Source organism: Centrocercus urophasianus, unplaced genomic scaffold, assembly GCF_019232065.1.
Source record: "Centrocercus urophasianus isolate 14NV4802_14NV808 unplaced genomic scaffold, USGS_Curo_1.0 seq_22, whole genome shotgun sequence".
NCBI classification, from domain to species: Eukaryota; Metazoa; Chordata; class Aves; order Galliformes; family Phasianidae; genus Centrocercus; species Centrocercus urophasianus.
In genome coordinates, this window is record NW_024884778.1 from 16,014,721 (window position 1) to 16,042,397 (window position 27,677).

At 39.0% G+C, this 27,677-nt stretch overlaps 1 protein-coding gene across 7 annotated transcripts in view; it reads right to left on the reverse strand.

The window, feature by feature from the left end:
* The window catches only part of ATP2B2 (ATPase plasma membrane Ca2+ transporting 2), a 252,133-nt gene that overhangs the window by 221,836 nt on the left and 2,620 nt on the right, over nt 1–27,677 (reverse strand). For 5 of the 7 annotated variants that reach the window (XM_042823425.1, XM_042823421.1, XM_042823429.1 and 2 more), the window contains exon 1: nt 6,907–6,988. The exons of 1 other annotated variant lie outside the window; for it this stretch is intronic. The gene's annotated coding sequence lies outside the window, so the exon portion shown is untranslated. Of the gene's footprint in view, nt 1–6,832; nt 6,989–27,677 lie in introns of those variants that run through there. One more of the 7 variants, XM_042823422.1, reaches the window with a different exon arrangement.

Here is a 27,677-nt window from a genome sequence, read left to right on the forward strand (position 1 = left end):
CTGTGTTTCACGAGCAGCCAAAAGCTTTGCCATGCAGCATGCAGGGATTCGGGGCCGATTCCTCTTTTTTTTATAAATATGTATATATCTGTAAGAATCATCAGTTATTGGACCATACACCACAGAAAGCCTTTCCCCATCTTCCCACAGGAGACATTATACAGGCTTAAAATAAATTACATAAATTTCCCTGTTTCTGTACAGTATTTTCTAATCCATTTCAACAGAAATACACTGCACTACTTTTTTTTTTTTGTTGTTATTCTGTGTGCCCTTCACTTTTAAGCATGCACACTGAAAATCTGCAAGCAGCTCTACAAATAAACCCAGCTGAGGATTACATATTTTCCTAACAAGAAATGCCTTTACCTATCATAAGATAACATTAAAGTTACAAAAAGTCAAACTGTACTACTCACATTTTTGTCTTTTCTGTACATCCAATTGTTACCCACAATGATAAAAGCAAAATCTCATCCACGTGTTATCCTCACCAATTAATAACAGATTTAATCAAAATCAAGCCCGTATGTTTAAAAAGACAACATCATTCTGAATTCCCAACCTACAAAACCTCAGTGAATTATTTCTGATGCAAGAGTGCCTTTCAGCAATGCAGCTTCTGACTGACCTTACAGAATATTCCACACAAGTTGAAGCATTACCTTTGCAGAGATTCACAAGGCACAAACCAAAACCCAATGCATCACTCAGACCCGCTCTCCACACCATTTTCTCATCAGCTTGCGCCTTCCCGAGAAGCAAATTGCCAAATAAACAAGCTCAGAACAGAAAGGGGAAATATATTTTCTTTTTTATTCTCATGCTGTGGATGTCGCTACTTACTTGGCTAAGATATCATCACAAATCCAAAATGATTTCAATTACACAGCGCAGTAATCACCGTTCGGCATCTGTAAGGGATTGACAAGCGGAGCTCCACTAGCGGAGTCCCTCTGCAGACCGTACCATCGCGGCGGGCAGGTGGGGAGGCAGCCAGCCTGCTGCCAGAGCATCGCGCTGCCAGCGCCACTGATGTTTATTGCCTGCAGCTTCCCACTGCTAAAGAAGGCAAGCAAACAGCAGACGTCGTAGGGAAGGAAAATGTTTCTCTGAAAGAAAAATGGACTGAACCACCATGTTGTTGTTTGTGATTTTAATACTTCCCTTGGGATAATGACAAAAACGGAAGATGGCAAACTACCAGGAAGATGCCACTTACTCAGGAACGGGAGAAACCTTCAAGGACAAGGACCGCCGTGTCCTGTCACTGTCACTGGGGAGGGAGGAAGGGGCAGCGGGGGAGGCCGCGCCTGGAGGGGCTGGGGGTGAGGCGGGCACAAACCCACTGCCCTGACGGAGCTGTGCCGGCTGCCGCTGCGGCCACACGCCTCCCAGGTCAGGAACCACTTGCACCACAGGCAGCAAATGCAACAAACATCCTTCTCCCCAGTTATCTCACATTCACCTTTCACAAAGATGCAGCTCTTTTCCTCTCCTGTCTTCTCTTTCCGCTTATGTAAGAGCCAAAGTTAATTATAGTGAAAATATTAAGAAATTAGTTCTAGGCTGTAATGTGATTTTTGCTGCATTTTTGCTTCTGTCATGCCCTCCAGAAACCTAAATCCCATGCAGGAGAAGCATGCCAAATGTCCTCAGCTTCCATCTAATCCAGTCACATCAGCACACCCTGCAAAGCTACACATATGTGCCTCGGGAGCTTTCTGCTTTGAATTTTTTAAACCATATAAACTATAGCATTCTGCCTCATGACAATGAGTTTGGCACTTTTTGAGGTACCACAGCATTTTATTTTATTCTGAGCTCCTTAGTATCTGTTCTGTGTTACTGCTTTAGAAAAATCTACCTATTATGTATAATATTACACTCTTAGGGCTCTGAGATGCTAACGGCTGTTTATTTCAGTGGAAGAATCTGTTATAGCTATGCAAAAAAAAAAAAAAAAAAAAAAAAAATTGAAAAAAAAATCTGAGCACTAAAAATAAAAGACATCAGTCCCTTAAAAGAAACATACCACTTTCTAACTAACAGAGGTTGTTTTTTTCAAAGTAAATGATGGCAGGTACACGTACTGTGTTCACAAACTGTGGCTTTAGGTGCTGTACCTCAAACCACTCCATCCTGAGAGTCCTGTTTTTCTTCAACTGTGTTTAAAACAGCATATATAGAAGTTGTGAGCTTTTCCATAGCATCCTAGGACAGCAGTGCTTCGTGACTTCTCTCTGTCTTGGGCAGAACGAGCAAACTGCGAGCAGGCGCACCTCCCCAAGCACTCACAGGAGTAGCTGTGCTCTGCTCTGTCATCCTGCCTTACTCGCTGCTCAGAATATCAATTCAGTCGGTTAAACCAAAAGTCTGCACTGCACTGCACCAAAATGGAAGCTATTAAAAAAAAAAAAAAAAAAAAAAAAAAAACAAAACCACAGCTAGGATCATTGATCAGGGAGTTTCATCTATGCTGATTTCTTTTTTTAAATGAAGTGAAATTTAAATCAGAGCTAGGATCAATACAGATTTTTCTCCTGTGAAACTGCCTTTCTCATTAGAAAGCTACAGGCAATTAGATGCATGTCAGGCCACTATACGCAGTGACTTTGGGTTATATTAAGCACAGACATGTCCCCTTTTTCAGAGCAAGTACTAACTGCAGCTTTAGGGAGCATGGAGCGCAGACTCTAAACTGAATTCCAGTACTGAACTAAACAATAACGGAACAAAAAAGTATTTTACTTAAGATATGTTGTCCCTAGGTCCACATCCCCAAATGCTGGTGACCTCTATTGCTCTGCCAGGAAAGCAAGAAGGCACTAAGGTCATCTGCAAGTACGTAGCTACTAAAATTCATTTTTTCTATACGAGGTTTATAAATCATTTGGAAAGGTCTAAAAGGTTGATGGACACAGTAAGGAAATATATTAAAGAACATTATTTTTTTTAACTGCCTTTCCCGAATGAAGAAAAGAATAAGGAATAGTATGAAGAAATTAAACATAGCATAAGAACCTGTTCCATGCATTTGGTTATTGCCAGTTAGAGGACTGCAGCTTACAGCCACATGTCATACCACAGGAACTTCATACCAAACTATCATACTACATGATCAGGAAATACTCTAATTCTTATTCTGATTAACAGAGAAGAGACAAGGCAATGTGAAGAAGAAGAAAATAATAAAAATATGTTAAAAGAGGAAGAAAAATACTAGTTGGAACTTATATGATGAACCTAATCCAACAGAACAAGTTTTCCCATGAATATATCCCATGAATAAGTGAGAACACAAGGCCTCGGATGTACTTCACCACAGAACAAGACGACCAAGCTATTTAACCTGCTTGCTAGGCTCACCATTTTGAAGCCTATTTTCAGTGCTGGGGACATATTACTGTGAGTGTTGGTGCTGCCTTCGCCACAGCACTGCCCGTCACACTGCTGCCACCTGTGCTGCAGGAACCAGCCCCAAAAGCTGCCCTTCTGGGAGTAACAACCAAACTCCCATGCCACGGCTGCGTGCACAACACTGGGAGCTCACCTGGGTTTTGAATCAAGAAACTGTGAGTTGAAAGTCACCTTATGTTTGTCCTTACCTACAGCTACCAAGTGCAAAGTCTCCAGAGATGCTTTCTTCAATCGCAGACCAGCAGCAACCCCTGCCCCAGGTTGGGCTGAGGGCTGCCTGCTGCCTGCAGTGAGCTTCCTGCTGCAGGGCTCAGTGTGCACTCGCTGTCCTTCAAGATGCAGAACCCTTCAGCATAAGGAATACCTGCTACACAGCACTGGTATCTTACAATCAATGCTAAAAATAGCAATTTCACCCCCAGAAATAGGGCATCTATTAAACAGTAATAATAGAAAAATGCTTTATTTATTTATTTTTAAGAATCCAACTGTGGAACAAAGGAACACTTCCTAATTTGCCTTTCTGCATTTGCAATGGCTATAGTGCTAGCAATCGGTTTCTCTAGAGATCTCATAATAAAATTTAAGACAAAGCACTGCAAAACAACATAACATCAGAACAATGTCCCTGTCCTGAAATGAAGGTTCTCTCATGTCCTCATGCTTACTACAGTATCCAGTGGCATATTATTGAGCCCTGACACAAGAAGAACGTAGGACCTTCACTTCAGGGCAAGCAGAAATGAAGCAGAAAAGGAGCAGAAACTCTAAAAGAAAAACAGAAAGATGCTTCTTGGAACTATCCTTACAAAGCTCCACAACAGTGGTTGCAGGATGTAAAAGAGAAGACTGACGCGCAACCTGGGAAACTGCTTCACCAGTAAAGACCTCAAGTGGCAACTCAAAAAGTATTCGGAAACAAGAAGAAGATTCTTCCAAATTTATTTAGGGAAGAATGTCATTCCATACATGTCAGTGATGGACATCATGTGCACATTTCAAGGTCTTTATGAGATAATTAATGACAGGAAACACAAGAATATTATTTTAATTCCTCTTTCCAGGTTTGGGGACCAAGACCTCCTTTTCAGTAAGGCTGCCCAATCAAAGGAACAGCACTGGAAACTATCAGCACATTTGTAATATTTTTCTAATCACAACCCAGATACTTAAACTAGAACAGCAGACTGGCAGCCTTTCATATTTTTAAATCTCATTTGCTATATTTTAAAAACAGGAATTAAATCTGTTTTCAGACTCAGAGTTTCTCCAGTTTTGTAACATTGTGCAGTAGTATTTTCTGCAAAGAAACAGTTTGCATTTCCTAACTGCGCAAACATGTTATTCTAAGAAGCAAAATGACCTAATAAAAGTACAGGAGAGGGACCTCAGAACACTTGAATTCAAGGACTTGCCCTGCTGTTTCTTGACTCTGGGATGTTAGTAGGTCATTTAATCCCACTGCTCTTCTATTTTCCTAACTATAAAATAAGTATATTCACTAGTTTAAGTTACAGTAGTTATAAGTTGCTTGGATAGTTAACCCTTTCCTGTCTTTGAGAAAAAAATTTTCACATACCTGAGTTTATTCTCTGAGGCACCAAAGTATAGGAGATAAGCATTCATTTAAAACAGCTATTATACAGATTACTTCCTCTTATGATCAATAAACTATTGTGGCCCACATCAGTTCGTTTTCCAAATCAGAATCTCAATTTTCTCAATATCTGAAAGCAAACATACCTGATGGTCCCAATTACAGTTACCTCCCTAATGATACCACAAACACACCATTTTTTCTTCCTCAAAGATCACTCTCAAGATCACCTGAGTAAGAAGAAAGGTCATAGGCCTGTTCAGAAAGAACTAAACCTAAGGAAAGTAGAGCCTATAGGAAGAACATTAATAAGCCCGAGCTTCCTAAGAAAGTTCAAGTCAACCTGGCTTGCTGCCACTGCCTAACCACAGCAACAACAAAGTTCCCACTAAAGCAGCATCTTTAGTTTCTCCTCCAAATAAGTGAGCGGTATTTTCCAGAGCAAGCATCTGCAACACCTGATACAGCTAAAACTAAATCTACAGCTAACATCAGCTCCTTTGTGATATCTAAAGGGGAGCTAAGGGAAACGAGGGGACAGACTCTTTAGCAGGGCCCATGGTGAATGGAAAATGGTTTCAAGAGAGTAGATTTAGGTAGGATTTAAGGAGAAAGTATTTTACAGTGAGGGTGGTGAGGCACTGGGGCAAGTCGCCCAGAGATGTAGTTGATGCCCCATCTCTAGACACTTTCAAGGTAAGGCTGGATCAGGCCCTGGGCAGCCTGATCTAGCTGTGTTGTCTCTGTGCATTGCAGGGAAGTTGGACTAGACAGCCTTCAGAGGTCCCTTCCAACTCTAAGGATTCTGTGATTCTAAGAGGCTCCTAAAAATATGAAAATAGTATAATAGAAGCATTTCATCTTTTTTAGTTTAAGACAGAATCTGCCCTATCACATGCCGATGAAGAAAGCTATTTTTTGACACTCAGGACAAATCATAACCAATAAACTGGCCTACCAAGAGCTTTAGCAAATAATCTTCTGAAGGTTACACAAGTATCAGAAACTTCAATATGCTTAGGAGACACCCCTCCAATTCATTGTGCATTTCAACTCTGTAAGTGTGCCAGTCTTTGGAAAAGGAGTTGTGCTGAATGTCTGTTTACTTAAAATAATATATTTGCCTTGGCAGAGAGGCTCAAAAGAAAGCTCTGACTTTCTACTACATGATTTCCCTCATCTGTGCCCTGGAAGGCACTCTTAGACTTCCTTGTCACGTTAGTAACTCTATTTATTTTGTCTCAATGGAGATTATAGGCTCTCACAGGCACTGGTAGGATATGGATAATTTAAATTTAAATGATAAGATCCTACAATTAAAAAAGGACTACATTTGTTTGCATTACACTGAAGATTTCAAGCAGTATACTTTTCAGAGAAGTTCAGATAATAGGTTTGACGTTTTGTATATAGAGCCCTGTGTACACGGAACCACCTCTGTTTCACCAAAACTGATCTTCCAGAGAGTACAGAAAAGTTTAGAATATGAACTTTCTCCCAGTATCACTGATACAAAATACAACAATAGTTTTCTAAAGGTTGTTTTTCCTTCTTACTGGCCAATGCTTTGGACAGGAAACCATGCATTTGAAGGAGCATCCTTTATCATGAAACTGCCTATGTCTATGACATGGATATCAGTCTCCAGCTTTAAGCACCTGCTTTACACTGCTAGGTCACACTATAACCTCAGATTCCACCTTAAGAAAGAAAACTGACCTATTAAAATTATTTAATAGTTTCAGAATCAAACTTCAGGCAGATTAGACACTAATAAGTAAGAGCAGAAAATTCAAGAACAAATAAAGTACAAACCTAAAAATATTTAGAAAATGCATCCTTCAAGACATTAAGTCTTCATTCTTCAATATAGGCATTTTCATACTTACCTCGATTCTCTTACTGTAAATCTCAATAGACTGACACAGTAGCTATAGATGCAGTTTTTAAAGATGATGCATCAAGAACTGAAGTTTGTATCAGCATTATTTAATATATTACTCGAGTAAAAGCAAATGATTAACATAAAATGATATAGCAGTGGGACAAGGTTCAATCATTGCTGAGAATTAAAAATATAATAAAATTTTAACAAGCTATGTAAGCTTTAATCTCAGCAAACGATACTACTAGTATACGCATTTTCCTATAAATAAATCACACTCAGGAATTATTCCTCTTGGGTTTGATGTTTTCTTTCCCCGTAGTATAACAAGATCAGAGTCTATGTATAGCTTATTGGGTAAGGCAATCTGACCTGCTAAGCTTTGTTAAGCCGCACATATCTGACCTGTTTGATGAGCACTCACAATCACCCCACGCATGATGTGCTCACCCGTGCAGCGCCACGACGTGCCAGGGACCCGTGGCCACACGGTGTGGCTGTCCCCAGGTCCCCTTCTGTCAGCCTATCCTTGCTGGAGCCACTAGGCCCAATTAAGTGACACGTAGCTCTCAAGGTTCCACAGCATGGAAAAAGGAAACTGGAGCCTGCCTGTCACATAAATTACTGCTAATTTCCAAGTCCCTTGCCTGTACCACAGCCTGCAGCCTTGAGACAGTCGGTTTGTGGCAGCATGGGGCTCCCAAGCAGCTCCCACTTCTCTTTCATAGGCACCCAAGAACTGGCTCCCATGGTGTGAGAGGCTTTACTGGTGCTGGCTGGCATGTGTTGGGACACTCCAAAACATTTTATCCTCATCCCATCCTTCCCCTATCCAACAGCGTTTGACAGAATGGCTGCAATTTGGCCAAACCAAAGAAAAGAAGTAGTAACACCACCAAATCAGTGCTTCCACTTCCACAAGATCTCTCACTAAATCCACTCCAGGAATTCAAATAACTACACAGTCAAACTTAAATCTGAAATTATCTTGATGACTGTGTGGTTTTCATGTGTTAGAACACTACCATGAGTTTTTATTCTCATTCATATGTAGATTTGAAACAAGTGTTCAAATTTATCAGCAAAGGGATCCAGTCCTATCTGACATGGAGCATATGCAACAACTGCACTTAACAGTGTGCCAAAGCTTAAGAGTTATTCTGGAATGAAGCAGGCTACCTAGTGCAGAACTCCATGTGTAAACAAAAATGTTATTGTAGGAAAAACCCTACAATATCTAACCCAAACAAAACACTCGTGTGCCTCTTCTTGCTTTTTATTCAATTTAATTCCAATGACACAGAGCATTTTAGAATAAACATATCCTCACATTAATTTACTCCAAAGTAGCTGCATGTATGGGTAAGCCCTGGACATGTCACTTTTTTGGTTTTGCAGACCTGACAAATGCCTATACCACACAAATGTCATTGTCTTCAGCATTCTCTAAAAGACTTTGCTCACAAGGAAGCAGAACTGAACAGGGCTCCAGTGACAAGTTAAATGGTGTCTGGCAAACCACCAATGTGGTGGAACAGAAATATTTGCTAGTATTTCCGTAAGTGAAATAATCCTTCAAACTATGCACTGTTATAATAATCTTTCACCAGAAACATTCATGTGCTGCAGATAACTACATTCCTAGCTAACAGAAAAGTTCTATTCCTTCAGAAAGAGAAGGAATATATATATATATACACACACACACATACTTTAATTATCCTTCAGTTTGGCCATAAACAGGTCAAGAAAGGATTTACAGGGAAAGAAAGTATACTAGGATCTCCTCTTCCCCCCAGGGATGCTCCAGAGTAGCCAGACAACACAAGCTTGAATTCACAGACCCAGAAAGGATGGACTAGAAACACTCTCATTACTTTCAAGCTGCAGTGGAGCACATCAAGATGTAACTGATTGGTGAGCAGCGACTGAAAGATCTGAATGATCTGCTGACTAGATTTTAACTAACTGTTCTCAGGCACAGATGTGTTGCTCTTCACTCAAAAAACAACATAGGAATATGTTTTTCAACAGAGGAAGAAAACAACAGCTAGTTTTGAACACAGAGAACAGATAACATATTCCATATGCACAGAAAAAAGAGGATGTTGATGTCTTCTACTGTGGGTTGTTTGACAGCTCACGTCACAGACAAGGCTACACAGATCACATGGAAGTGTCCCAGGATGAGCACGCGGATTCAGGAGCCCAGAAATCAGGGCAATTGTTCAGTACTTGTCCTTATAGACAACAGACATTACTGCCACTCTTTCCCAGAAATAAAACACAGCCATTTTCTCTTCCCGCAGCAAATTAATCTGTTGGATGTTTTAATGTCCAGTAACAAAGCTGTAGGCCATCATCAGGAAATTCCTATGGCCTGCCTATTTGAGGCCGACATAAGCTGCCATTATTTTCATGCTCTGGCTTATGCCCTTGTCCAATGGATGTGTGACGTTCATACTAGCATCTGAATCACCAGAAACATAGAAAGAATGGATAAAAATCAAACACTATAAATGATGAGTAAACAAATGCTTCACTGGAAGGTTAAGAAAAGAAGTACAATGTATTTAAATTGTAACTCCAAAAAAGGGGAAAAAGTGGAAAAAATCTCACGCACTCATAGATTGGTCAAAGCAAGAAAAACTCCATTCTTTTCTCCTCAAACCTTTAAAAGGCGTTTTATGCTTGGAGTGTTAAGGGTCTGATAAATTTAAGGTCATTAAGGATTCATCTGCCATTTCATCTTAGTAATTTTGGAAGCATCCTGCACTATCAGATAAGCAGCTGCTACTCAAATTCTACTTGAAATAGCACAACTTCTTAGAAATTCATATATTTGGAAGGACTCTTATTTTTCTTCTAGACAAAGTGCCTATTTTTTAACACAGCATTCTCCTACAGAGATAAACTGCATGCCATTCAGTACGTGTTGCTGACTTGCTGTCTACGGCAGACATTCCAGTCTCTAAAAATTTATAGCTTACACAGTTATTTCCAAAAGATTAAGGAAAAAAGAAGATAAACAATGCATATACTTGTGTAACATTTTAAACATTGAAAATATATGAAAAGTTCAGATTAAGATCTATTTTTCTTGAACAGGGATGCCAGCGCTCAAAGATTTTAGCTGACTTTGAGGATAAAAATAAATAAATTTTGCAGTCTTCCTCTGTATACTCAACTTAGTTCAATTAAGACATCTAAATATCGCATGCTTACATACCACGAAACAGTTAAACACAGATATTCCACATTAATTTTATTTAATACTCCTGACTTCGATTTGTGGAGAGGAAAATTAGGTTTCCTGGGAGCTGCTGTAGCCTCCAAACATCATCTTATTTGGAAGCAACAGAAATGCTTACAGTGTTATATTTAGATAGAGTAGTGATGAGAACTCTCAGCATATTATTTATAAAATTAAATCCCACTGAGGATTGATTTCCCCTTGGTATTTCATTGATCCTATGTCAGGAATAACAGAAGAAAATGATACAGCTAAGAGAGAAAGTAATACATAACAAAATACAACTCAGAATTCTGTTTTTCACATTTGAAATGTTGCAGATTTTTTAAACAGAAGTTCTGTGAAATGGAAAAGACAACTTTAAGCTTTCCCAAACCACTGAGATGATATATAACAACCCTGAATTTTAAATAATTAATTCTGTAAAAAACAGTCTGAATGCTAAGCTCAAATATCCTCTAAAAAAGGCAATGATTCTCAAACGCATTTTACATTAGCTGAATGTTAGTCTTTGATTTTCCCTGCTTTACGGAAATCCTGGGGTCCTCTTGCTTACTGATCACACACAACACTCTGCATACCCAAAGCTGGCAGCAGCCCACAGAGTCACCTGGAGTGTTTGCTTTCATTTGCCACGGCATTTGGTTGGCGTTTTAGCTGACGCCACTGGAGCAGCCTTCAGGAGCTCTAAATTGTTTTAGTGCTGCCCAAGAGGTCGCTCTCCAGCAACCTGATCTATCTGCCATTCAATGCACTCAGCAAAGCAAGTAACAACTTGAGTTCCCAAAAGTAATTTCATTTGCTTTAAAGAAGAAAACAGACTGCACATTCACAAACTTAAATGAAAAAAAAGTCACAGCAACTGTACATGATACAGTACAGGATCAATCTGGATACCTATTACTCAAACTAATAAATATACAGCATTCTAAATCCTGCTTCCTGAGTTTGCATTGTCCAGCAACATTGGTTGTCACCAACATTGTTCTATAGCTAAATAATTGTCCTATTCCTATGTGAAAGTCAGAAATACTCATCCCGCATCACTAGCATCATCTGAAGTCTTTTCAGTGATACTACTAGAATGCAAAGCAATCCACTTAATCCAGTTGAGTTTTCAAAGAAAAATGTACAGATAAAAGAATGTTCTATTGTAATTAAAAATTTTCAAAGAGCCATTTATTGTGTCTACCTTCTAAAATAGATGGGAAAACTTTTTTGTAACAAGTTTCCTTCCTCTTCTTCCCTGCAAAATTACAAAATTCTAATTCTTGAAAAAAAAAAGCTTCATTTTACATCATTTACTTTCTCCCAAACTAAACTAAAAATGAATTAAATAGAACTACACAAAAATAAACTGCAGATCTTTCACATTTTTAAGAATCAAGATAGAATCCTAGAATCACAGAATCGTTCATGTTGGAAAAGACCTTAAAGATCATCGAGTCCAACCACAACCTAACCATGCTACCCTAACTAACAACCCTCTACTAAATCATGGCCGTGTGCACTACATCCAAATGGTTTTTAAACACATTCAGGGATGGTGACTCAACCAATAACGACTGTTCATATCCTTTCCTACCATTCACACATGAAGTACTGATGATTCTGCTGTGCCCAGAGGGGAGGACAGTTTCCATGTTGACACTGTGTGAGCGTTTTACAGGAAGAAATGCACAGAAGAATGAAACCAGGTTACAGAGATCTACCTGAAACCCTCCAGCATGTTGCTTATAGAATACATGGGAATAACATGAATCGTACATAATAGAGAGATATAATGACGTTAAAGTAATAATCTACACCACAATATTTACTTTATGCAGTTTTTGGGTGCTATGTTTTCATGAAGGTAAAAATTATGATTACCACAAACAAAAGGACAGACATCCTGAGTTTCTCTATCCCTGACAGGACCAATCAAAGGAATTCTACTCAAACACAACCAGTGAGTTGTGCAGTACTTGTCCTCTTGGAATTCATCAGGAGCAACTCAAAGATTTGCCAGTGGACATATATAACACAGTGTCAATTTTAACAGATCTTTATAAAGATCTAATGGTGACTAATAGTCATTCCAATGCCTTTAAAAAACAAACAAACAAAACAGCTTCAGACTTCAAAATGGTAAAAAGATAAAGCATCAGCTGCTCCGACTAACCTCAAACCAATCTTGTGGATATAAAGCAAATGATCTGATATCCAACACTTCTCAGATTTAAATCCTTCGCTCCCTACCTCACTCACTACACCCTTCATCTGTAAATAACCGTTTCCACATTTATAAACTCTAATTTGATCCCTGTGGAGATCTCTCTCAGATCTCCTACACTCTCCTTACGTAAAATGTCGCCTCTCTCTCTATCACCACACAATCATCTCAAGCTCAACAAGACTACAGAGATGTATATTTAGATGCAAAAGAATGAAAGTTAGCACAGTTAGCTTATGTTCAGTTATATCATCCCAAAAAATCCTTAAGTGAAGTACTGAGCAATTAATTTGTGCTAAACTTCAGTCTGTCTCAATTACATTACTCAAGCCAGATATTTAAATCTAGGTTTGACACTTCTACCTAAAAGCAACTCATACGTCCTCAAGAAAAGCCCTTCATCCACCCAACAACCCTGCTGCTCACACCTCTGGTTCCAAACTGCTGACCATCAAGCTTTCCAACCTGGACGATACTTTCACATCTTACCTCTGTTCTACTCCTCACACTGAAGCTACTGAAAAGATTTTTTCTCCTTCCTACACCAGCTGAGGTGCTCCTGAGATCCACAGCTCTCGCTTGCACGTCAGCTTTAAATTCTTAACTGAGCCTAAATAGGGACTCATGCTGTTCAACAGTTTGGGGTGCTGGAAGTGGTTAACAGCTTCATGAAGAAAGCTTCCCAATCAGGGTGCCACAGGCAGCTTGTGGCTGCAGTAAACTTAGCCAAAGCCACAATAGGCAGTTTAGAATCCCAGACTAATAATCTACTGAAGAAAGGAACGTGCAGTATTTCCAACAGTTCCTTACAGTGCCTATGGTGAAAGAAGAGATTTTAGGCAGGAAGATGACCGTGTATAACAGCATTAGCTCAGGACTAGGAAAACTGAGATTCAAATTTCAGCATCCAACATAGATTCTCCCTGTAACCTTGACCGAGTGATTTAGTTTCACTGTGTCTGCTCCCTCTTTCTGCATATGATAGATTATCTCCCAAATGTACAGTGAGGACAAACAGAAGACTGCTAAATACTCAATAGTTTAAGTATTTCATACACAGATGAAATCTCCAGCATAAATATAAAATTAATATTAAGTAGCCAAACCACTAAAAAAACCTGTATTACTTTTTATTGCACTGCAGCAAAAATTCAGGGGTGTAAACTCTTATTTTGTGCTTTCCCAAATGTAGCTATATTGAGGTGAGAAAGATTACAGGCCATTTTCACTGAGTTCTTAGAAACACTGAACTTCATTCTCTTATTTTCATAGATGTCAGAAGTCTCAAAACTGTTCTACAGGCTTCATCCCATTTTTATTAACATACATTCTGGCCAATTTTCAAGACGTAAATTTTTTCAGTTACTGACCCAGCTAGCCCTATATGATCTTGTGAAACAACTTGAAACAACTGCTTTTCTTCCTTTCCATATTCCTTGCTCCTTGAATCAAAACGACCCCTATTAATTTAATTTCACTTCCTAACCCATTCTGTTCAGATATGAAAAAGAATAATAACTCAATACTCAGATTTCAAGCAGCATCTCTTCAAACAGAAAATCTCTCCAGAATGCACGCAGTTCTTGTGTTCTGTGCACATGGAATCACATCAAGAGCACCTCCTCAAAACCCTCCATATGTACTGTGCTTCTGAATGCTTGTGAAACTCCAGAAGAAGCTCCAGCTTTAGGGCTTTTGTTGAGGCTTGTTTTTTGTTTTGTTTCTTTTTCAGTTGTTTCTCTCTTCAGCTATGAGCACGCACTGATCTGAAGAGCTTATTTTACATATATGGCCACTGTTTAAACGTGAAAACCATAGTGAAGAGTAGCATCCCTGCTTTCTGAAGAGAAGGACTTCCAAACTTACTGGTTCCTGCACTACCTGCGGCAGCAAAATCTCACCCTCTGCAGCAGCACACAGTGATATCCTCTACAACCCCAGGCGACAGCGCAATGCCCTCACCTCTGCCCACTGCCCTGCCATGCAGGTTCACCCACCCACCGGCCCACAGACAACACAGGCAGCACCAAGGCCTCATGCGAGCTGCTATCATGGAACTGTGATGAGGCTGCAGAGAGAGCAGCTTCCTTGCAACAGCAGCAAATCAGGCCAACCTGCCACGGAGAGGAGCAGTCTGCAGGAAGGCATTTAATCTGTGCAGACAGAACTGGGAGCTACCATTTCTGCACACCCCTTTGAAGTGCACCACTAGTGACGTTAGTACCACAGTTTAGAATCCTCTGCTCCATAAACATAAAACTCCCCCATAAAAGATGAGTAACAGACCTATTAAACATTTTGAACTGAAACTACATAGAATACTCTGCAATGCCAGTATGCAGACTGCTGCTTTCATCACATTTCTCTACAGAGCTTAGAAGTTGCAATCTAAGGTACATAGCCTTTTATTGGCTAAGACAGATATCCTGATACAAAATCCTTCAGCTCTGCTCGAAGACTCTGCTTAAAGACAGACATAGATAGAAGTACGGAATTTTTATCTCTGTTCTTTGTTCCAAAGGAATGCTAAACAGGAAGGAGAAGAAAATGTAAAAGCTTTCATAATTGTTTCAGTGCAGATTTCAGGCAGAACATCTAGATTTCAGGAAAGCGTCTAGACTGTGAACTCAGCCTACTGTGGTTGGGAACCCCCAAAACTGGCAGACAGGACATGGGGGGGAAGGTACGCCCCCCCAGGGGCGATATTACATATTTCCTAGCAGCAAGATCTACTTCATCCTCATGAAGAAAATTTAGAGTAAAGAAAGTTGATAATCTCTCTTCCACAAAAATGCAAACATCACTAACTAGAAAAAAGTGCAGGTTGCTCAGAATGCTTTTATTAACTTTTTTTTCTTGTACTATACTCTTCCTGTCAGTGCAAAGGCACCACACAAGAGAATGTGATATCCATCAAGAAAAAATTCTTTTCCCCTTTTGCTTCAGTTAACCTCTGCAACATTGTTTCTTCCAGGCAGTCCTACCTGGTAAGAGGCAACAAACTTGTGCTCATATAACAGAGGTATGAGTGGTTATTGTGAGGTGATCATCAAGTAACTGATAAACGATTTAATTAGCCAACTCTTCCCACAGGAACAGGAACAGCAATAATAAGGAAAGAAAAAAAAAAGTATTCTGGTTCAAGGTCCCCTTTTATTTGGATATGGCTTCATTGATACTTTGATTGCACTTTTTCTACACGTACCCATGGCAGAGAAAGAATATATCTCTGTTTTTTCACAGAGCAGTGAGTCTGCAACTCCTATTTCCTTAATTAGGCACTTGGTAGTGCACAGAAAGGGCTTGAAAGACTTATGGCCCCGTTCAGCTCTGACCCACGATGCTAAACTGACTGACGTCAGGTGAAATTAGGTCAGCACGAAAGTGCTAGGGAAGGAGAAGAAAATCCTCTATCTCGTTACTCTCCTTGAAACAGCAACCACACATCAGGAGCATTATTTTCCATCTTCCATCCTGTATGGTTGTGGTAATTTGGATTTTCTTCAACTCAGCTGAGCAAGTGTGGGGGAGGAAGAGGAGGAGAAGGTACTAATCTCTCTAGAAAGCAGCACTTGGTACCAAGTGTGTAGGTGATAATGACTACTTCTAGGGAGCTGACATAATACCAAGCATTTACAGTATAGTGAAGCTTTACTGTAATAGGAACGAAGGTCCAAAGAAGCTATTAATTCATGATTTTTATTCTGTCACACCACATGAGAGCCACAATATGATTAACTCTGAAGTGACTCCACAGCTGTTCACATATCCACAGTGAGAAATGACATCATCCCAGTCTGATGTCCAGAAAGCAGAAAAGAAGGTATATTTCACCTGTCTTCAATTCTCCAAGATTGAAAATTTCAGCTACTAAATTAGAAATAGAATGAAGGAACATAAAAAACACACAAGAAACAAATTTTAAATGAATTACAACAATATGAACACTCCCCAGCTCCCCACAAGTCTTCTACTTAATTACAGTAAAGCCATCCTAACAGGGAAAGAAAGCTGCAGTAGCTTTATTTACACACAAACAGTTGTGCAGCTATAAACATAACTCACACATATATGAAATACGGAGAAGCCATCAACATAACCATGACTACACTTTAGGTCTCCACTTGAAATGACAATTCTCTTTCACCATTTTACATGTGCACTAAACTCACTAACTTTGGCCATCCCTACTCTCAATGCACTAAAAAACTTCCCAGGTTTTTTGGGGTTTTTTTTGTTTGTTTGTTTGTTTGTTTTTTTAAAGTCTGGACCAAAACATACTTGTACAAAGTGTGCCTTAGCTATAGTACAAAACTAAACATTAACTAGGAGCATGCGACTTTGTACAGCCTACCATAAATGCCATTCATGGTGCACCAACACTAACTGAACCATGTCCTCTTTTGAAATCTACAAATGTTTGATGAAGAACTGTATGTTTCACCATAGCAAATCTCAGCTTAAAGTTTGCCAGGTAAAAATACTAATGCAAGGCTCTTTGCTAAAGCATGACTGGTTTGAGGTAGAAGTTTCCTGTGATCCTGCTTATTTTACTGTTCAAATATTGTTTTTTTCTCAGGACATTGGCCTCCATTCTTTACTCTCAACTTGGATGTCTAAATTTTTATTATACTACTGAGTTATTTGGCACATGAAGAATGAGGTTAAGCAGTAAATGATTACCTTATCTTTGCAAGATGAATTAGGCCCAGGCACAAAGGTGCCAAAAGTAATTATCGTATTAGATGTGGCCACATAAGAATCACAGAGTTCACCTCTGCATAACTACTATGCACAGAGCTGTACAGTTGCTGGTGTTCATCAAGTTTCTGGGCACTCAGATTTCTCATACGTAAGTTACAAATAAAGCTTGCCATCCACGTTCATGTCTTTGAGAAAGCCACATAGCTCATTTATCCATGAACGGTCTCATGATGCAAAATCCATGTGGATCTTTGTTTCAATTCTATTTTTCTCCTTGGATACAGGTTACACAGGTTCCTTATGATGCTGTTTTACAAGACAAACCATAAAGTATTTAAGTTCTGAGTTTAAGTTACTTTGTTACTTGGTAAACTTGATGAAGAGTGGAGTACAGCCAAGCAGATCTAACAAGTGCCTGCTGTCAGGGAGCACATCTCCCTTTGTACCTTCATCAGTCTCTCTGCTTCCTATGCTCAATCACTGGGGCCTGCTCTGACCTCAGTGAGTGACATTTCAGAGAGCAGGACCTATTATATATTTATTTCAAGCCTCCCCACATTATGTTTGTATAAAAACGTTTCTGCCTTTTTTTTTTTTTTTATCCCTACAAAGCTCACCATAGGGTTAAATGCAAGGAAGAAGCATCAGGGACAAAGAGGATTCACTTTCTAATTTTGTTTCCTTATATTTTTTTCAAGGATCTTAATTTTAACTCTAGGACGTTATGAGATTTTCCTTTTAGTTCAAATGGAGTTAAAAGGGCACAGAATATCTATAAGGTATCAAACTAGATGTTAAACTTACATACAATCTAATGACATGTTTGGTGTCCCTGAAAAGAATGGAGCAAATCCACTCCAAGTAGTTAAAAACAAACAAACAAACAAACCCAAAAAACAAAAGAACAAAAAAACCCTGAAACTTCTGATATTTTTTTTTTATTTTTTATTTTTATTTTTTTTACTTTGTATGTGCTATTGAGGCGCAGACCTTCAGGCCCCCAGTATCCCAGCACTTTCCATCCAATCTCAATCAGATCTGTGTGGCTCAGAGGCTCCTTCCACCCCAGAGCTTCCTTGCAGCCTACACCCATCAGATTATTTGTAGAGCTCATGTGCCCCCCAAAAAAGAACTCACAGCAGCTCGAAGTTGAGTGCAAGGCAGGACTGAGAGCATGACTGGATCAGACTTGAAACCAGAAAGGCTTTTACATCAGCTGATGCTGAGATGGAGCAGGAGCCTGATGGACATGCTCTTGCCCACATCAATCCCACCAAGCCTTACAGACATGACAAGGTAAATAATTACCTTCCCACAAGGAGGTAATTATTCTATTGACAGTGATTCTTAACTGACCACAATGTCTCTCCAAATTCAAGCTATTATATTGAACTGTAATGTCCCAGTGGAGAACATCTACGTGGAATGCACATTTACCATGAAACATCAAACATAAATCACTTCAGCCCAGGAAACTCTACAGTTTGCACAGGTGACAAAAAGTAAATTTTCTGTGTTTCTCAGAAGTTACAGATCTGTTTTCTGGTCAGTTATTTGGCAAATAGTATCTCAATATCTTTTATTTAGTACTACTAATGAAGCCATATGCTCCCAGTCACCATTAATATTTCTTTTCAACACCATGTCTTTTGTACCACGTGTTTATAAGCACTATTTAGATTGGTTTAAAAAAAGAAAGAAGAAAAATGAAAATAGTTTGGTTGCAAACAATACCACGTTTCCCAGCAAGGCTGCAAAACTGTTAAAAAGGTTGCCTGAATCCTATTCCAAACAATCCAAATTTGAAATTGCTACATTAATGTCAGTGATAGGGAAACACTTTCCCCAAAGCCAAAGAAATGCCCACCAGTGTTTACAAACCAAAGCAGTTAAACAGCAGCATGGTTATTACATACTGGGGAGCTGAAATGGCTGCTTTGGAAGGAGCAGGCTGCCCCGGTTTCGACGGTCCCTGCCCACTGCATCTCACAGCCCTGCAGCACAAGGCTCTTTGTCTGGGGCAAGGCAAAGCAGGAGGCTGACATCTGCAGACTGTGGGTCTGCTCTTGTGACTAGCTCATTCTGTGGCTAATTCCAGGCGTACCTTGCAGCCAGGCAACACCACCTTTCTGTGAAACCTGCTTTGCTCTGCCTCTTCAGAGTGCAGACAAAGTTTTCTCAGCTCTCTCAGTTTCCTCCCTTGTGCAGGAGGAACACAAGAACTACTCTAAGCAAGGGTAGGAAGAAGACAGATGACCTTTCAAAGTTCCTCCTGCATCTGAGTTGGGATTGTTCACAGATAACTGCTTTAAACTGAATTCAAGATACCACGTATACATATGCACATATCACAAAATGCAAGGCTGAGTAACAGCCAGCACCAATTCCTTTATCTGTCATTTTTCAAGGCCATTATCAACAGAGAGCACCTCTGGAAAAATAATAGGACAAAGACAAAATGAGTAAGTAAATCAATGGCTAACTATTGCCTTCTAGGAAATTATGCCTTTCTTTAGAAGAAACTTTAAGATATTTTTTCAGTAGGAAACAAGGTCACCAGTAACCTTAAAAAACCAGTAGTAAACATAACACAAACTTGATGTAGCAGAGAAAAGGAAATTTGCTACTTTTTTTCCCATATCACCCACATAAAATAATGGAGCCATATAAAGGCTTTCTCACACCACATTCATCTGAGCATGTATATTTCCTGATCTGCATCTTACATTTTAAAAATATTTCTTATTTGTCCATTGACTCAATTGAATGTCCTCTAATCCTTTCCAGGTACAAGACTGAAATCAAAAGAAAAATGCAACTTCTACAGAGTCCCAAACACTCTAAAATGCTCTGTGCTAACACACAGATTGCAACACTTAGAAGATTTTTGACCTCTTGCTCTTTCAGATCAGCTGCACTAAAAGATACAGGTCATTTCACAACAGGAGTTCTCTCCATAAAACACTCCGCATAAAACATTAAGAAATTGTTCTAAGGTAATTCTCTTTTATTTTTGAATATGAATTAAAAAGCTATTTTAGAAAAAGACAGAAATTACAAAAATGGAATTTCAAAGGACTATTGGAAAGAGCTGTTAAATGCTAGATTGCTGAGTTACTCCAAGTCTTCAAGTGGTGTTGTGGTCAATAATAATATTGTCTTAGCTTTCAAAATTCACAGAGCAACATAAGTCCTGCACCAAACAATCTACAGCCTACTTTATAGCAGAACCTAACAAATTTATTTATAAATTAAGGGACAAAAATCAGCAGAATATTTGCATACTTACTACATGGAGAAAAAACACTGAGAACTCCTGGCACAAATCCTTTTTCTTCAAATTAAGTTGCTTTGGCTAGTTATCCTCAGTGTGATGGGGAATGAAGAGGTAAGGTATTTAATCACTGAATCATAGAATTGTTTGAGTTAGAAGGGACCCTTAAAGGTCACCTCGTCCAACCCCACGCCATGTACAGGAACACCTGTACACTGAAAAAACCTGTCCACCTTGAACTGAAAGAGCAGCCTTTGCAGATCCAGCTGCTCTCCGCCACCATTCACTGTGGAATCTCCAATTCCACCTGCAATGCAGTGACTTCAAGGTGTCTTTACAGCTTATTTTACATACTGCTTCCACTGGGAAACAGATGATTTAATTTTCTTAACAAAAGTCTACTGGGCATTTTCGTAAATCGCATTTTAAATCAAGAAATAAAATGCTGCAATATTGTAAAAACAAACGGCGCAGGAACAACATGGAAACTTGTTGTTTTTTTTCTAAATCCAACCCTTCTTTCACCCATTTAGACTGCACGTATGTATCAGCATTCAAAACGCAGGAGCACACTGAGTATATCAGTCACTTTCGCAGCACAAAGAAAAAGAGTTATTCGCTTCTCTGAGCTCCCTCCCTCTTTGTTCACCTTTAAATATTTTGTCAGAATACATATTTACTACAACAAATATGTCTTGAATGGAAGTACAACTGTGAAAAGAATTGGAATACAAAAAGTACTAAAGGAAGTACTTATGACAATATTTCTGCACAGAATTGGAGCTACCATCTGTTCACAAAAAAAGTGAATATTCATAACTGACTGGTCAAACTGTGCAAATGCATTCACTTCATGTATTTCACCAGGACTTTTGCCTGAACTGAAAAGTAGCCACAGACTACAAGTAAACAGAAAAATAGAGTTCTAGAGAGATTAAACTAAACCCTTAATATATAATGTTCATAGTCTGAGTGAAAAAGCCAATGAACTGCTTACTGAAATAATATTTTTTGTACATCGCTTCTTTCTGTGTTGAGAAATTTGGATTATTTCTTGCTAACCAATGAGGAACAAAATCCAATGAAATAGAAGCTTCATTAAATCCATTTTTCATTCAAAGATGAAATAAACTTTTTTTTTAATATGCCACTTTATTTTTAATACATACTAACAGACAAACATCTTAGTTTTAGTGTTCATGTGTTCACGTATTTTAGGTATATCTGTTATCATCACTGTATTTTAATTTCATTGTGAAATTTTACACACGACTTCAATTTGCAGATAGTGCCTGCAGTAACAAAAAGGACTGCTAACCAGTGCAAGACGCGCATTTCCTTAAAAAGGCCCATTTTCTAATAAGTCCAGCTTTTCTGATTGACTTCTCAGGAATCTCAGCCCCATAAAGCCCTCCTCCATGAACACAAAGGAAGAATCTGTCCTGTCCCTTACTTTTTTTTTTTTTTCTCCACTTATTCCCCCCAAAAGTGTGAGAACATAAGCAGATCTTATCTCCTGCCTCGCTGCATTGTCTTTATTTTTGTTTTAGTAGGTTTCGAATGTTTTATCTTCAGACATGACAAACATCTGAGGCTAAAAGCCAAGGGTGACTTCTGACACAATCCACAGCATTTCCTCCATTTCGCGGTTAGCTGATCGCCACTCACGCTCCTCATTTTTCCCTACTGTATGTTCAAAGTATGCTCTTCCTAAATAAATCCAAATGACAGACCCCCAATCAAGTTTTATGGATTTTCATTTAAATAGATAGGTGGAGGAGGTATATAAACTAGCATTTTCCCATCCGTTTTATGTAAAGCTGTATCTAAGATGATTTGTGCACCACCAAAATAGCAGTTCAAAATGAATCATCCATAGCAGTTTCCAACTTCTTGTAAAAAGGATCAAACTGCCAGTGCAAAAAGTTTGGAAATGCCTTGTAACATGACAGCATTACGTAAAGTAAACACAAAACAACTTAAAAATAGATATTTAAGTTACTTTTTTTTTAAATGTACATTATGAACATTACCTATTTTATTCAAATTTGAAAATTGAATGAATGAAAGCTTTGTAGCACATAAAGTTTAGGAAGAAAAAAAGCAAGTGCTACCACAAAGGTCAAGACTTACACAGCAAATCACGGGATTAAAATGAGACTCCAGATGGAAGACAACTAGAGCTTTTCTTAAGCAAGTTTTCAATCTTACTAGATTTCAGCGGCTGATGGAGTACACAAGTGCACAAATGAAGAGGCACATAAACGCCCATGTGTATTCACATGTATGCATGTGCAGGGAAAAAACAAGGAAGAAGTATGAAGTTCACTTTATGTGCTCAATGTTCTAAATGTTTCTCATCATTTCTGAGAATGTTCTATTTCTGCCATTCTTTCACTTACAGGTTGCAATAAAATGCTTCTTTAGGCTTGCAGGGCTTTTTTTTTTTTTTTTTCCCCTCTCTCCTTTCTCCTTTTCCTTAATTTTTCATTTTACTGATGTATATTTTCTCAAAATTAATTCAAATTCCACGAAGCCATGATGGCAAATTCTCTTATCCTTAACAATGTTAACTATTGCAATCTCCTTCACTTCAGCTTTTGTAAATCTCAATTTGCTATTCCTTAATTCTACACTAAAATGCTCAGTAAAACAACTGTGCTTGCAGCATTCTTCTTTTCTTCTTTTTTTCCCTCCTATTTATTTTTTCTCCACAGTTGCATAGAACAGCCAGTCACTGCAAGACTCTTCCTTGGCCATTAACCTGAACATACACACACCTTCCTCTGCAGTGATGTCCTTAACTGCTCATTTAGCACAGTTTTTAGCAACGACAAGTTGTTCTCTTTTTGCCTAAAGACAATCCCACTAACCTACACAATCCACCATCCAAACTTTATTAAATCTCTCTTCAAATTTCAGTGGTTCTCTGATGATCATTGATGAGCCACTCAGGATTATCATGAAGTCTGATTCAAATGCAATCACTGCACAGAAAGTCTATTGTGAACTGGTTACAGGGACAAGAAGTTCCCTTGCTACTCAAAGTCCTTCCATAAGGAAAGGATCTGCTATTAACCCTTGACAGAAACTGGATATAATTATTTGCTTATTTTCAGAAATGCTGCTTCATAGGATTTCGAGAAAAGCTTATGAGAAAAATGAAGATCCAGCACCACCCACAATCACACCACCTTGCAAAGCTTTATTTTTATTTCATCCATAAAGCACACTGACAAGTAGAAATGTGTGCATGCTAAAAGAAGTAAGGGAGGAAACAGAAGAAAGAGTTTAGTTGTTGAAAGTTACATCCGTGCCCGCTGGGCACAGATTTCATTTCCATTTCAGTGCAGTTTCTCAAGCAAGGCTGACAGAAACCTCTACAGTAGTGAATCATGCTACTCCAGCAAGGCTGTGTGCCATGTCTCTGGGGACCTGTGGGATGGTGGGAAAAGGAAGAATTCCTCTGAATGAGATTTGACCAAAAAGAAAAATAAATAAAAATATTAAAAGCAAGGGAGTAGCCCCAGCTCGCAGGAGTGAGGCTGAAAGTAACAGAAACTACCAGGACAAGGGGCCCTTCCATCAAGGTCATTCTCACAGCCTTTTGAATACTGCAAAGGACTCTTCCAGAAATACCTAGCAGAAGCAGTTTATAAAGTCTATATGGCCTCATCTCCCTTCAAGTTATAATTTACACCTTAGGGGCTAAGGTCTGATTAGAAGGAGTAAGGAAGAAAATAAAGAACAAATAGGAAATTATCCTTTATTCTCTTTGTGGTTTTTTTTTTTTTTTTTTTTTTTTTTTTTTTTTCTCCAATAGCATTACTTGCCAGTAACCTCACTGACAAATGTCAGTTGAATTACTGCATGCCAGACAGCAGCAGTTTTACCTATGGTACCAGCTCATCTCCAGTACATTGCTCATGCCAGCGGCTGCAGCAGAATTCAGCACAGAGAATCAGACCCATTTCTTCTCTCTCCTCCTACAGTTTTCAAGCTATACATCTGCTGTTGCTAAGTTCTTTTTTTTCATGCTGGAAATCCAGTACAATTTACAAGTGCCTCCCATATATACATATGCTTTTTCTTATCACACTAATATGGTCTTAATCCTTGTTCCAGATGATACTGATGGAGAGAAGAAACTAGTTGATAGAGATGAGGTGCTGGAAAGCTGACCATGTGATACAAACTCAGCTCTATTTTTAAACTGGAAGTGGAAAAAATCATTTAAAGGACAACAGTAAAATAAATATTTGCATTTACGAGCCAACGGTTAGTGCAATTGATGGTTCTCTTCTGATCTAGGCACAGTAGTCCATTTCAATGAAAATTTAACAGGTAGAGGTAAACATCTGCTTACATTCTTCTTAAAAAACCTCTAAGATTCTAAATAAAATGGTGCAGAAAATGACATTAAGGAAATGTTTGTCACATTCTGAATAAAAAGCTGTAATCTCTTCTGAATTCCACCTCCATTCAAATAAAATCACTTTGAACTGTGCCTTGGCATTTGCAGTGCTCTTTCATTTGCAGGGAATTAAAAAATATGTAAAAAAGTTTTCCAACTCATCCTCTTGCACTTAACTTCATACCAACTCAGTGCTGGTACCAGGATTTGGCACAGAGTGATTTGGGCCGAGGTAAAATCAGCTAGAGGCAGCAATTTGCACAGCTATCAGATGATTAAGCTTTGCAGGACACGCAAATGATATGTAGATATTCCATAGCAGCTAATCAAAACTAAAACTTGAGTAAGCAGCAAAAAAGCTCATAATGAAGAAATACATTCCACCACAGGTGGCAGGAAATTGCAGCTTCTGATAAAGTGTTACAGGGCTCAAGCAAAGAAAGAAAATTAATATAAGCACAAAGGAGAAGTAGCGATAGGACCAAAAATACCTCCTCAAAGCACTCTCCAAAAATCTTTCACAAGAATCAAGGAAAAGCAGTAAGTAATAAGCTCGCATTTCTGTAAGACCTTGCATGGAAACATGCTCTTAAATATTTTTAAGCTTAAGTAGCTGGCTGCAGACCGTGTGTAGCTTGCATACATAAAAAGCAAAGCATCACTTCACTCAGTACTGAAGCACTGACATCTGCAGAGGAAGATTACTGAGAAATCTCAAACCAGGCCTAAGAATAAGTCACTTGGCCCACTGGAACACACAGTGCCAAGAACGCAATTGAGAACCCCTGAGGTATAAAGCCTGTATCTCAGGGTGCTGCAGAGGCATGAGGAGCCTGACACAGGGAAGCGTGGCCCTGCTGCCCACCCAGTCCTTCTGCTTTCTGTCACCTCGGGCAAAGAGATGTGGGAAGTGCAGTGGATTACACAAGCCTGCAAAATTGGCCAAGTCCAAAAAGCCATTCGAGAATGATAGCAATATTACTGGCTTTGATGAACTCTCCAGGGGAAAAATTGATAGGATTTCAATAGAAGATGATTAGATCAGACTGAAAGCAAGTTGAGAATTTTTCTACTTTGCACAACTGAATGAAGTGAATGGAACTCCACGAGCCGTGTATAATAGCAGGGAAAGCACACACTTAAAAATCAAAGCAGATTAACAAGATACGCCAGCAAATATACATTCTAATAATAACAAGAAATAAGTGAACTGTGGTTTTGTTTAAAAAGAGCTAAGCCTGACCTCAACCAGGAGCTAAACTTACAGGGCAGGCTGACAAAGAGCACCAAAGTCACTGAGGAGAAACTCCCGTGCCTTAATAAAACCGGCTGGAGGTGCGAGGGGGCTGGATTCCTGCCCCTGCGGGATGCATTCACCAGGCAGTTTCTTCCTGAAAAAGGGAAATTTAACACAGGAATCAGCGAGAAAGCGGACGAATCGGCAAAGTAGGCTCAGGCAGGGTCATGAAAGGAAACATTCGCTCTTCTGTAAGATCAAAAGAATTAAAAAATGCAAAAAGGATTTTTACCTTCAGAAAGGCATTTATCCTGCCTTTAAGGAGTAAGTGTAGTATGTTATACGTGTCAAGCAAGATTTGGCACATAGCATTTGAAACAGTGAACATAGACAAACGTTAACACATCTCCTTTGTGACATTTCGTTTCTACGTATTAGCATTTGAATTGCACTCCGCGCTCTGTGGTGTCACATTAAGGAAATACGTTTGAATGCTTTGTATAGAAGGGAAAAGAGTAGAAAGCATTAACCTGGGCTCTGAGAACTCTAGAAAGAGACAGAAGTCAGTGGAAATCTAGTAATATACTTACAAAATCTGTAGGATGAAAAAGGTTGCCAAGAAAAAAAAACCCAGAGCAACAAATAGCAGATGTGAATTGCACCTTTTTGTATATCGACGGTACCTGTTAACTGACTGCAAGCAATTTCTCGGTATTAGCAACCACTGCTTCCAGGTCAGCACAGAACGCGTCCATCTGCAGCTCTTCTCCAGAGGACGCTGTGCTCACCCAGAGAAGGGAGATGTGTGGGTATGTGACCCCAGCCGCTGCAAGGCTTACTGGGCAGAAGCCCTGTGACAGAACTAGAAACTCTCCTCTGTTATCCTCTCACCGAATCACGTTGCAATTATCCCTACAAACCTCTCAAAAGAACAGATTTGAAATAAAGTGTTGATGGTATGATTATAAAATGTAATTGACTTAAAATAATAGGAAAAACAAATTTAAAGGAGATCAGGTTTCCAGAGTTTGGGAGAGAGTTCAAATACATGCACACATACTGGCATTTTTAACCTAGCTGTACAACAAAGTAAGATAACTGTGGAGGTGTTTGCTCTACTTTTGCACATCCTGAACCAATGACACCACACTGGCATCTAAAAAATGAAAGAAAATAGACTATATTCCTCTTCCCCTTAAAAACACAGGATGTGCTTCCAGGAAAAGTAACACAGAAACAGATGGACAGGACTATCTGACATCAAACCTAAGAAACTAATTTTGTTGGCACATATATGATCACTAGGGGTGAGCTGACGTACAATTTGTGTCCATCACAGCCATGCTGAATACAATAAAATAAGACTAGAAATAACATGTTTTGATGTTATTTTCCTCCAATGTAGATAGAATAAGTTACAAAAGCAAAAGATCATGATAATTTCTTGAACAGCCAAGAGTATCATTCACTTCCCCAGTGCTCATACAGAGAAATGCAGGCATGGCTGCAGCCGGTGCTAAAGATGAAGCCATTTCTCCACCTTCTTCATTCTCAGTTATAACTGGCAGTTAATTTCTAATAAGTATAGGAACAACACAGCAGCCTAAAGTACCTCCCTTAACAAACAATAAAACCATATATGATTTCATATTGGGAATATGTTTTCAGAGAGGACAAC